The sequence below is a fragment of the Lygodium microphyllum genome, chromosome 7 (assembly GCF_053477565.2).
Source record: "Lygodium microphyllum isolate KBCC chromosome 7, Lygodium_microphyllum_v1.1.10, whole genome shotgun sequence".
NCBI lineage: Eukaryota > Viridiplantae > Streptophyta > Polypodiopsida > Schizaeales > Lygodiaceae > Lygodium > Lygodium microphyllum.
This window is the reverse complement of record NC_141141.1, coordinates 83,370,884-83,383,346: the sequence shown is the minus strand read 5'-3', so window position 1 is coordinate 83,383,346 and position 12,463 is coordinate 83,370,884. Positions and strand designations below refer to the sequence as shown.

Below are 12,463 nucleotides of genomic sequence, written 5' to 3'. Positions count from 1 at the left end.
ACACTTCATGTCCAGCAACATCACAAATCACCATTCTCAGCCCGTGTAGCAATCCGGTCCATGCCGGACAAGCCTCCATCATTCTTTCTTCATTGCTCCTTCCCACACATGGACTGCCTCTTAGAAGAGAGAGAGGGAGGAGAGAGAAAGACTAGATTTCCATCTCAGCATTCAGGCCATCAATTGAGGAGCGGAGAATGGCGATAAGATCGGCCTACAGAGAGGATTGAAGCCCCAATGTCGATTGGGTAGGGTATTCACAGCCAGCATGTTGCCTCCATCCACCCCATAGCGCATTTTTCGGCCGTTGACAGGCGCCATGCTTCCACGTTTTTTCCTCTCCTTTCTTGCCCACGATTTGTGCTACATTTTAATGTTACATCCCCCCCCCCCCCAAGGGTCATGACCACTTGACCAAAGTTTGGTCCACCTTTTCAAATCTTGACCACTTTGTGGCCTTTTCCCCGTCCGGACTCGGAATCGAGCTCTGAAAAATCCTGGGCGTCCGGCTTAGCATCCCGCATTGGCCAGTAGCTCGTGTCAACCCGCACGACTGTTTGAAAAATTATGAAAAATCACCAAGTGTCGCTCGGGCGCCTTTAAAGCACTTTGGCGCTTAAAATCGTCCTAGATTGAGCCGCCGCCTTTGACAGTGGATATTTTTCCCTTGATCTTCATAATTTTTAGCTATTTTTAAGCACTTCCCGTCACCTAAATTCCGCTCTCAATCATCATATAGAAAAGGAAAAGAAGTGAGTAATGACTTTGTATCATCAATGTTCTCTAGCGACCACATCCACCCAACATCCTCCTAAGACCATGTGCTACCCATAAGTTGCTCATGGAAAATAGCATCACGACTTATGATTACCTTTTGGGAAGATGGATCATAAAACTTGTATCCCTTAGGAAAAGTTGAATATCCAATGAAAATAACTTTAAAATTGGGAGAAATAAGTTTTTTGCGAGTCTCTTTGGGTGCTTGAATATAAGCAATACATCCAAAAGTTCGAAAATATGAAATAGAAGGAGTTTTACGTGTCCAAGTAGTAATCGGTATTTTACAAAAATGAGCACTTGTAGGAAGATGATTTTGCACAAATATTGCAGTTAAGACTGCTTTAAACCATAAACATCAAGATAAGCCAGAATGAATGAGCATACATTGCATGGCATTGAGAACAGTCTTGTTTTTATGTTCAGCAATACCATTTTGATGAGGAGAGTAGCCAACTGTTTTCAATTCTGCAGCTTCTTGATATTGCTTAATAGATAATAAAGCTTCTTGATGGGACCTGAAATGGGCCGGCACTGGCTATGGCACTAGCCAAACCTCATACTCATGATAGACAAACACCCCCTCATGGCCTCGCGGACTAGGAGCGTCTATCTAATGCTAAAGGACAAACTTCCCTAAAGCCTAATCTATGCGTTTATAATTTCATCGTTTTGTAGTCCAATGTTTCCCTTTCCATAAGCTCCACAGAGGGAGATCCCATACACATTGGCAATGCCACGATCACATATATGGAGACAACCTCTCTGTAGGAACACCGCGGCCCCACTGCAGCTCTCCTACATCGTAGGGATTGGTCCCTTGATGCGCTGCTCAACATATAACAAAAACGAACACAAACTCCTCTCTTTTATATTTCTCGTATTTCCAGGAGATATACCATGTGTCCTTACTTAACAGTCCCTTAGGAAACCGACCCTCTATCCTACGGCAAGGGATAACCTTACACTCTCAATCGTGGGTCCAATTCCTAAGAAAACAATTGCTATGCAGTCGAGGAGCTTTTCCGTTGATACCATGAACTATGCATAGTGCATAATGTGAATGGTTTAGTGCACAAACAGAAGAAAATCAGCATTGTGCATCGTGCGAAACCAATCTTTCCATAATTTCCATGCTAACGTTTATGTGCTGAAAAGACACCGAGCCTTACGCTCATGTTACCTTTCTCTTTATTTTGAAACAACGTCCTATAGGCATGAGGCAACACCTAAACCAGATTTTAATTTATATTTTGACACTCAACCTCCCCTCTCACCCTATCGTTTAATGTTTTGCATTCGTTGATGGGTAGAAGGGTCATTTTATGTGTATTTCCTTACAAAGAAAGTGATAAACATGAACAGAAACATAGAAACAAGGGTAAACCGAGGCCAACCTCATGCTTTACCTTCATTATACATTGCACAAACACACATGTAATTTTTTGAAAGTTTCTTTTTACCGTTTCCTAATTTTCTCCCATTTAAAATCCACTTTTCACCATTTTTTGGTATTTTTCCTCTATTTTCTTCAATAAAAAATGACTAAAAATTAATATTGATTGAGCGCTGTGGCCCTTAGGCTCCTTGACAGCAAAATTTCAGGTTTTGTAGGTATTATGTCTCATATTTCCCATTTATTTTGCAAGAACCCCATTTTTACCCCTTAAACGCATGTTTTATGGGTTTTATGACATTAATTTCAGCCATATCACTTATGATTTTCTGGTTTTCATATTATAAACTGTCGAAACTTATAGCAAAAAACATTATAATGCGTATTCACCCCATGGGAACAATGTTTCATCAATCAAATTGCATAAAAACTCATTTTTCTTCCATAAAAATTGAATTACCGCTTAGGCTCCGTGTCTCGGGATCTCGTTTTGATGCGGGACCGTAGGTCAGCCCACATTCAATGTCCATCATCTTCACAATCAGCAATCTTCATGTCTACATTGACCCGAAAGCAATCCGGTCCCAACCGGACAAGCTTTCCTTCACCATTCTTCATTTTCCTCTTGCACACAAGAACAGCCCCTTAGGGGAGAGAGAGGGAGGAGAGAGAAAGACTAGATTTCCATCTCTTCATTCAGTCCATCATTCCACGAGTGAAGACAGGCGATAAGACCAGCAAGAAAGGAGAAGATCGGGGGTATCATCAGTTGGATGGGTTGTGTATAACCTGCCATCTCCATCATGAAGATCCATGGCGCAATTTTCGGCCGTTGTTGATCACGCCATGCTCCCACATTCTCTCTCCACGTTTTTTGCTTCATTCTTGGTTAAAATTTTTAGGGGTGGGAGGGGCGCGGGGGAGGGGGGGGTGTGGGGGAGTCCAAGGCTCCAAAGGGCACCCCTTTTGGTCTTCTCCAATGTCCACCTTTTCATATCTTGCCCCATTTGTGGCCATTTCCCTGTCCTGGCTCCAATTCGAGTGCTGTAAATTTTTGCGCGTCCGGCTTGACATTCTGCATTGACTGGCAACTCCTAACATCCCGCACGGCAGTCTGAAAAATTATCAAAAATCTTCAAGTGTCGCTCGGGCGCCTTTTAAAAGTTGTCTTTCACTTGGTGCTTAAAATCGTCCTAGCTGGAGCCGCCGCCTTCGATGTTAAATATTTTCTCCCTAAATTCTAGATTTTTTGGCAAATTTTAGGCACATCCTGGGCTCAAAACTCCGCTCTCACTTCTTATTTTTGTTGCAAGAGAAAAACTGTGGTGTATCTTGAGAAGTCATCAATAAAAGTCATGAAATAATGATATTGAGATTTTGATGGAGGAAAAGGTCCATACATATCAGTGTGAATAAGATCAAGCAAATCTCTAGAATGAGTTGTGATGGAAATGGAAAAGGGTTTATGAAAATGCTTTCCCAGTGCACAATATTCACAAATACCCATACGAGGACAAGCTTTGAATTCCATATCTTGAACAAGGTCACACTGATAAAGATTGACAAGCTTTGCAAAATCAGAGTGAACAAAGCAATGATGTCATATTTTGATGTTAAGATTGCTAGGAGTTGTAACAAAATTTTCAACATCTTCATTTAAGATAACTGAAAAAGATTATCATTTCGAGGAGCAACAACGATGGTTTGGCCATCTTTCTCAATGGGACACTTGGTATGGTCAAAATGGAAAAAGAGACAAAGATCCATAAGTCTTGCAACCAAAAGAAGATTCCTTTGTAGATCTAGCACATGTAAAACTCCACACATATTTCTTGTTGAAGAAAGAGTACCAAGATATAAATCACCTATACCTTTGACTTGGTAGGTTATGTCATCAGCAAGATAAACCAATTTCTTGACATGAATAAAATGATAGTTATGTAACCATTGGGACTAATATGTAATGTTTCCCGTAGCACCAAAATCAGTAATAAAAGGATATCCATCATGAACATGAAATATCCTTTCCAAAGAGATAGAATAACTCACACAATTTACTTCTTCAGTAGTGTTGCCAATTGTCTTTTCAAGATTTGGAGAGGTAATCAAAGTTACAACTAAAAAGGAGCTAGCTACCTACTTTATTGTGCATCACATATGGAAAAAGGGACCTCCCTATTCTTTAGGAGGTATTGGGTATACTCGGGATGAGATCTCAAGCTAAGATAAAATGGTTCTTTATTAGTATTTATATGGTTGTCTATATGGTAGATGGAATGTGGTGACCATTTTGATGAGCTTCTAGACTTGGTTGGTTTACGGAATCGCCAAACACAACTTAAAAGGCTATGATTTAGTGAAGCTAACATGAGGTTAACATTTTGAATGCCTCTCAAGAGTGATTTGGAAGAGAAAAGGTAATTGAAGTGCCTCCAATGCACATTTTTTGAAAAGCTATTGATGGTTTGCAATTTATGGCAGTTCCATCATGTAGTTTTACAAAAACATCTCACTAAGGACCCTTTAATTAGAGAGATCAGTGTAGATCTTAAAAAAGTGTAGCCTAGATAACAAGGAGGAGATTCATGGGGATGTGAAGAATCACTAGTGGGGAGACTTGCTTGAGTTACTACACCAAACATACACCATATACATAAGAGGAAGCTCACTCAAGAACACAAGAAGAGAGATGGAGGCCAAAAAATTTTCTTGCTAATTTCTTATTCTTCTTCCTCACACTTTACAATGTACACAAAGTATGGATAAGATACAACATAAAGGAAAGTGGCCTACTAAGTCAAACAGTGCATAGCTAACTATACTAACAAACTCATGATATAACTATGCCAATTGTTGTAAGTAGGTGCAATAAACTATATATAATAAGTACCAGATCCGCATGAGGGTAGGGGATGAGTTCAAAATATCATTTTGAACTAAAGGGCTTTATCATTTCTTGGTTATCCCTTTTGGGTTAACTAATGCACCAGTCACCTTTCAGAGTTTAATGAAATAAATACTTCAGACCTTTCTTTTCAAATTTGTGTTGGTTTTCTTTGATGACATCCGCATCTATAGTAGATCACTGAAGGATCACCTTTGGCATATGAGGCATGTGTTTGATGTATTGAGGCAGCATAGACTCTTTGCCAAGGAGACAAAATGTTATTTCATGCATACAGAAGTGGAATACTTGGGGAACATTGTTAGTGAAGATGGAATTAGGGCTCATCCTAAGAAAGTGCAGTGTATAAAAGAATGGCCCACACCTACAAATACCACTTCAATTAAAGGATTTATTGGTCTCTCATCATTCTATCGCAGATTCATTAGACATTATGCCACTATTGCAGGTCCCTTGATTGATAGGCTTAAGAAAGAGGCCTTTTTCTGGGATGGTAATATAGTTGATAAGAGCTTTAATTAGCTCAAGGAATTTCTTACCTTAGCTTCCATCTTAGTTTTCCTAGATTTGTCGAAAGAATTCACCATTCAGTGTGATGCCAGTGGCAAAGCCATAGGGGCTGTATTGTTACAAGAGCATGGGGTTATAGCATTTGAGAGCTACAAACTTGCTGAAAATGAGATGACCATGAATGTATATGACCAAGAGATGGTAGCCATCCTTCTTGCCATTAAGAAATGGAACTACTACTTGTATGGCAGTAGATTTAGGGTTAAGAGCAACCATAGGGCCCTCAAGTATTTCCTCTCTTAGTCTAATCTTACCCCCAAACAACACCGATGGGTAGCTACATTGCAGAACTATGACTTTGACATTACACATACGCAGGGGAAAGACAATGTAGTTGCTGATTCATTATCTAGAATGTGGGCTTGTAAGGTTTCAACCATCATGGAACTTCATAATGATTGGATAGAAGAGATTAAGGAGGCCTATTTGTTAGATTTTGATTTCAGCCACATTTTCCAGAATTTACAAGAAGGGCATGTGGAAGATAACTCTCCATATCAGCTTAAGAACGGTCTCTTATGGTTTTAGGGTAGGATTGCCATCCCATACACTTCTCCATTCAAGCAAAAGATCATGCAAGAGATGCATTTCTTGTTAAGATAAATTTATGGATAAGGATAAAAGTTTGGATAAGATAAAGACAAGTCAGTATGTGGACAAAAGGATCTCATAGATATCGACGTTGTAAATATCTCTGATATTTAGAGATAAAGCTCACCTACCTCATTTAATGTACCTTGTATATATGCAACCACTAGCAATGAAATGCTTAGCTACAGTTAACTACCTTTTCTATATTGTCTCTATCTCTATCTTTTATTGTGCACATTATCCTCTTATCTTCAAGTTCTTGGTTTTTACTACATGGTATCAGAGAATCAAGTCCTATCTTTCTAGCTCACCATACTCTCCTCAAATTCACAAACTACTCATCCACCTTTACTCTCATTCTTTCAATGGCTCTTGTTAATGCCACCACCTCTTACAATCAACACATCAAGATCAACAAACTCAATGGCACCAACTATCAAGTGTGGAAGCTAAGGATGGAACTTTACCTATCTCAAGCAAATCTATGGAATATTATCAATGGAAAAGAATACTGCCCTGAAAAAGAAGGAGAAGACAAGGAAGATTGGATGCAAAGAGATGCAGCTACAAGAATGGAAATACTTGTCCATTTTGGAGATCGACAAGTACAACTAGTAAGAACAATACCCACTACAAAAGGTATTTGGGAATTCTTCAACAATACATATGAACACACAAATATTGTTTATCAAATGATCATGTTTAGAAAGCTATCTACTCCCATTATGCATGAAGAATAATATGCCACTAAGTTCTTAGAATAGTGGAAATCTTTGCTAGATGAAACCATAATATCTGGTTTAGTCATCTCAAAAGAATTACAAGCCAACATGTCTTCGGATTAACCTATGGGTCCAAGATAACAACGGTAGATGGGTCTCGGCTACTCTTTGCATTACCCATATCAACCATCACCTGCCATATAACACATGGTCTGATAACATTCCCCAGAAGTGACCAGGTCTTGTCTCATTATCAATAACGACGTCGTCTAGACTAGGACCACAGTTGAAAAGAGGTCCTCTTCATAAGCAAAATTAGCTAAGAAATCCGCAAACTGATTCCAATAACGTGGAATCAGCTGAAGAGATATGCTCTCAAATTCAGCAAATAGGGTTATAGTAGTTCGATGATACATACGAAGGAGAGGATTCCGAACTGTATATGTCCCATTGAGTTGATTTAAGATTAGTTGGGAATCCACTTTTATTAACAACCGCCTAATGCCACCTTTCTTAGAAATATTCAATCCCATAATCAAGGCTTTATACTCGACCATGTTGTTAGTAAATCCTACCCCGAGATAAGCAGCTAATTTCATTGTGACTCTATGTCAGGGATCTGCGATGACTACTCCAACACTTCCTTTTCTATTAGGGCCCCTTGGACGCTCCATCAAAGTATAATGTATACGTCCATAATGGGTTTACACAGCCAGCCATCAAGGATTTTCCTATTTGTAATTATGATAATCAAATTTCAACATATTTAGAGGATGAAATGACGGCTCAATCGCACCTTCTTCAGTAAACGCAACAGGGATGCTTGTCAAGATTTGTAAGCAGTGATGTCAGAAAACTTTAATTTTCCACACAAAGATACCGTCTTCTTGCTCAATCACTTTATATCCCTTGCTCCACCAAATAAGCCTCCCCTGATGATATATTTGCTCGAGATATGGGTGCTCCAAATAAGGGATTAACCGCCCCATCAACCAATTTAAGCTCTCCTGCAGGTCTCAAATCAGCCCCAGCATGGACCTGCAATGCATTTTTCTGCGTTAGCATACTTAGAAATAATAAGGTTTAATCTTATTAAGATTAACCTTATTCTTAAATTCCACTCCTTGTAGATCAGCTAATAGAATTGTGGACTTATTTTTACCTATTCGAACTATCTTGTAAGGGCCATCCCATCGAGGTTCCAACTTTCCTAGAAATAGCTCCCTATGTACATCGTTGTCGTGTTGCTGCGCATCCGAGTCGTATACACCTCCATTTCTTTTGTTGTGCATTTCTGTTAATTTCTGCGTGTGATTCATTGTTTGTGTGATGCGTTTCGATAATCCGCATCCAATCTATATATTCCCTTAGTGCATGTGTATGCTTTTGTTTGGATGCATGATGTGTGTGTATTAGAAAAATATGAAAAACTGATGCCAAAGGACATTATCAAGCTGATAATTTCAATGATGATCTCTAAGAAATGATGCAGGACATGCATATGACGCCAAACAGGGTGACCTTTGAAATCGTCATTAATGGCTTTGCCAAAGCAAACAGAGTTAAAATGGTGCTGGAACTTCTGGATGAAATGAAGGAATATTTTCACAGACCTATCAAGCAGTTAATGCCAGCTATTACGGCATTGAAGGTAAAAGGGAAGCTGGATGAGGCCACAATTCTATTAAGAGAAATTTCACCCGAGCTGAGTTTAGATGAGCTAAATGAAAATGCTTTCTTGTGAAGATTATGGTGGTGATGACATGTATGAAGAAGACTTTCCTTTGTCAGAGTGGAGGTCTGTGACTTATATACATGAGGGCTTTGACATACTCTCATTCACCCATGCTTTACACTCTTGGAATTCTGCAGTTGCGAAGGCACTTGAGCAAGCAAATGTGCAGTGGAGTAGTTCTCTTGTTTTAGGAATTTTAAGATTCCTCAAAAGCACAAAAGTTTCTTGGGTTTTTTTTACTGGTGGAAAGACACTGCAGGGTTCATGCTAAAATTGGTTTCTGATCGCTGTTTTGGGTCCCGACAGCCTGGTCTCAAGGGGGAATTTTTAGAATTCTCTTCTGAGGCCTTCATGGTAACGTCGGGAGAGGGAGCTCTTTTTTTCATGAACCGGTACGTCTTGATTAGAGGTTTTTGGCTCTTGTGAAGGGTCTATCTCCACAGACCCACACTGGTTGTGCTGTGAGATTGGGAGAACACGCTTCTATCACCTGGTTTCTACAGATTTGTCTGTGCAAAGCCACCATATCTGTTACTTAAACGGAGGGAGGGAGATTGAAAGAAAGGGGAGAGTCTTAACTCGTTCTACCAGAGTTGGATTTGGGAATTGCCAGTTTCTGGACCCTCTGTGCTGAATATTAAGGGATCTAGTGCTTTCGCATCTCCATCACGTCAAGTAAAGGCAATATGTTATGCCTCTCCCAACAAGAAAGCTAGCCAAGAAGGAAGTCCCTTCTCTCTCTCTCTCTCTCTCTCTCTCTCTCTCTCTCCCCCCGCGCGTGTGTGTTCTGTCTCCCGCACTGGACATAAAGCATCAGACTGAAGAAGCTTTTGAGGAGACCAGACAACTAAGGACTTAAGCCCGTTCGTCTGCAAGGACCTTCGAGCAGCATGCTTTGATTGATTCCTTCTTCTTCTTTGTCTAGCCGGACAAAGGTTTATGCCTCTGACACAAATTTGACTCCTTTGGCTTGGTTGCGTTCATTTTGAGGTGCTCAATTCGTAAGAAGACTCGACGGAATCGCTTAGCTTGTGTGTGGCTGATCCAGGGGAAGAATACCATTTATGACTTGTACGACAGTTGATTGCCTGTGAGACCTTCGGACGATCCTTGCACCTTCAATGCTCCCTGCAATCTCACATCAAGAGCACTAGCAAAGTGACTGCACCAACTGCGATTTTGAACAGGGGTCCCACATAACAGTATGGTGCTAAAAAACATAATGAGGGCCTGTAGAACCAATTGAAGGACGTGATTCCAAGTGAAAGATCAAGAGCTTTAAACTATTTAGCAGCCGGTGTCTGTAATTACATGCTGAAGTGGCTGTGACATTGTCCTTTTCTTTAGCCATAAATCCATTCAACACAAGATGGAATTTGTGATACTATACAGCTTGCACTTAGCTTTGCTGGTGACTACATAACAGGAGTTTTCTGCCAATGACTCACAAATAGCTGTCAATCTTGTGTCATTCCTAAACAACTCAAAGGATGAACAACTTGTTGTAACTGCTTTTCATGTATGAAAGAGGTGATCACTACAATAAATGCTGAATTGAAGAACAGGGCAACTACCATGAACGAACATGCTGAAGTGAAGAATGCTTTTCTTCCTACTGCTACTGTCAACATACACCTGAATGGAAACATTTTATGATGAACTTCAGTTTATTCTGAACATGAACTTCTTGTAACTCATTTGACAAGGAATATAGTGAACTTTGGCATCAAATTTTTGAGTTCTTCTTGTTAATCTCTTTCATTGCTGTACCTTGAACCCCCTGTTCTGCAGCCCTTGCGTGAACTCTACGACATCGTAATATAAAACTAACTGCCCTTTGTTAAAGGAATATTTCTTTGCTTTTAGATGATGCAACTGTTTCATCTGACATTTAGCCACCTCTTGGTGCAACAAACTCTGCAACTTGAGCTCGTCCAAGTGGGCTATAGTCGTAAACCGCTCAAATAGGGCATCTTCATCACCCAGATAATGATTGATTGCGAATCTAATGGTCGGCAACTCGATTTCTAAGGGCAAGACACACTCCTCCCCATAAACTAATTTGAATGGGGTGTGGCTAGTGGCTCATTTAAACGTGGTATTATACACACAAACCGCCACATATAATTTTGTATCCCAATCCCACTTCTTTTTGGAGACTATCTTGGATAGGATACCCACAAGCTACTTATTGGTACTTTCAACTTGTCCATTTGCTTGCGAATTATAGGGGATCATCTTGTTATGCTTGATTTTTCAAGCTTCAGTCAGACTTTTAATCACTTTATTTAAAAAATGGGTTCCACAGTCCGATACTATTTCTTTTGGCGGACCAAAATGGCAGATGATTTGCTCAAGTAGAAAATTGGCAGTCTCTTTTGCATTGTCCTGCCTCGTCGCCTGTGCTTCTAACCATTTTGTAAAGTAATCAGTTGCTACTATAATATATCTCTTCTGAGTAGTAGACGACGGGGTGAAAGGACCCACAAAGTCAATGCTCCACTTCTCAAATGGAAGGATAGCCATAATAGGTGTAAGTGGACACTTCCTATTCTCTCGACTATCTTGTCTTTGACATGTATCATAGTCCAATGAATCTTGGAAGATGGAAGGCCACCAATATCCAGCTCTTAAAGCCTTCTGTGCCATTAACCGCCCAGCAAAGTGCCCTCCACAAGCGAAGTCATGGCACTCTTCCAAAATAAAGGGAACCTCGACAAGCATTACACATCGGCGATAGATATCATCAACACCCTGCCGATATAATGTGCGTGCGATCAATGAAAATTTCAATGCATGTTGTTTAATTTTCCTCTTCTTTGATTTTGATAAACCAGCTCTAGTCTCTTCCGTAGAAAGATAGTGTGTTATAGTAGCATACCAGGAGGAAATAGATGTTGTATCAATCTTGCACAAAGTTTCCATGTCACTGCCTTCAGCCAAGATCTCTTTTGGCTCTTCGAAATCCACAAGACACTCTACAATGCCTTGAAGCTTCGGCGGCTTGCTCTTAATCTCATAATCAAATTCCTGCAAAGTGATTAACCACTTTGCAAATGGTGAGGCGGCTGTAACTTATTCAACAACAATCGAAGCCCTTTCACATTCGTATAAAAAACCACACTCTCATAAAGAATGTAGTGCTTGAACTTTTTGATCCCAAATACCATTGCAAGGCACAAATTCTCCATATAGGTGTAGTTAATTTTCGATATGCCCAACTTCCAACTAGCAAAAGCTATTGGATGGTACCACTTTTCCTCCCAAATTTGAGCCAAACAGCAGTTGATACTATACATAGTTGCTGCTGAGAATATATAGAACATTTCTCCCCTTTTTGGTGCTTTTAAAACAGGTGCTTTGGCAAGCTTCTGCTTCACATCATCGAAAGACACTTTACAAGCATCACTCCATGTAAACTGATAATTAAAAGACAATAGGTTTGTTAGCGGCAACGTTCTTTCTACCAAGGCATTTATAAACCTCTGATAATATCCTAGTGATGACAGAAAGCTATGCACTTCCTTTGGAGTACATGGCAGACTCATGGCGACTATGGCCTTGATCCTTTTAAGATCAGTCGCAATCCCTACGGAACTGACCACATGGCCTAACAAGAGCCCATAATGGACTCCGAAGGTGCACTTCCGTGGGTTAAGAGCTTTGCAAAATTGTCTACAATGCTCAAAAGACTTGTGCAAAATGATCAACTGTCTATCCCTTATGGTGGTTGCCCCTAGATCGTCAATGAATACTTTCAGCTCCTT

The 12,463-nt window shown here is 40.1% G+C and overlaps 1 pseudogene; it reads left to right on the top strand.

The window, feature by feature from the left end:
- Positions 1–8,705, top strand: part of LOC148033629 (uncharacterized) — a 113,807-nt pseudogene extending 105,102 nt beyond the window's left edge.
- The last annotated feature ends 3,758 nt before the right edge of the window (positions 8,706–12,463 follow it).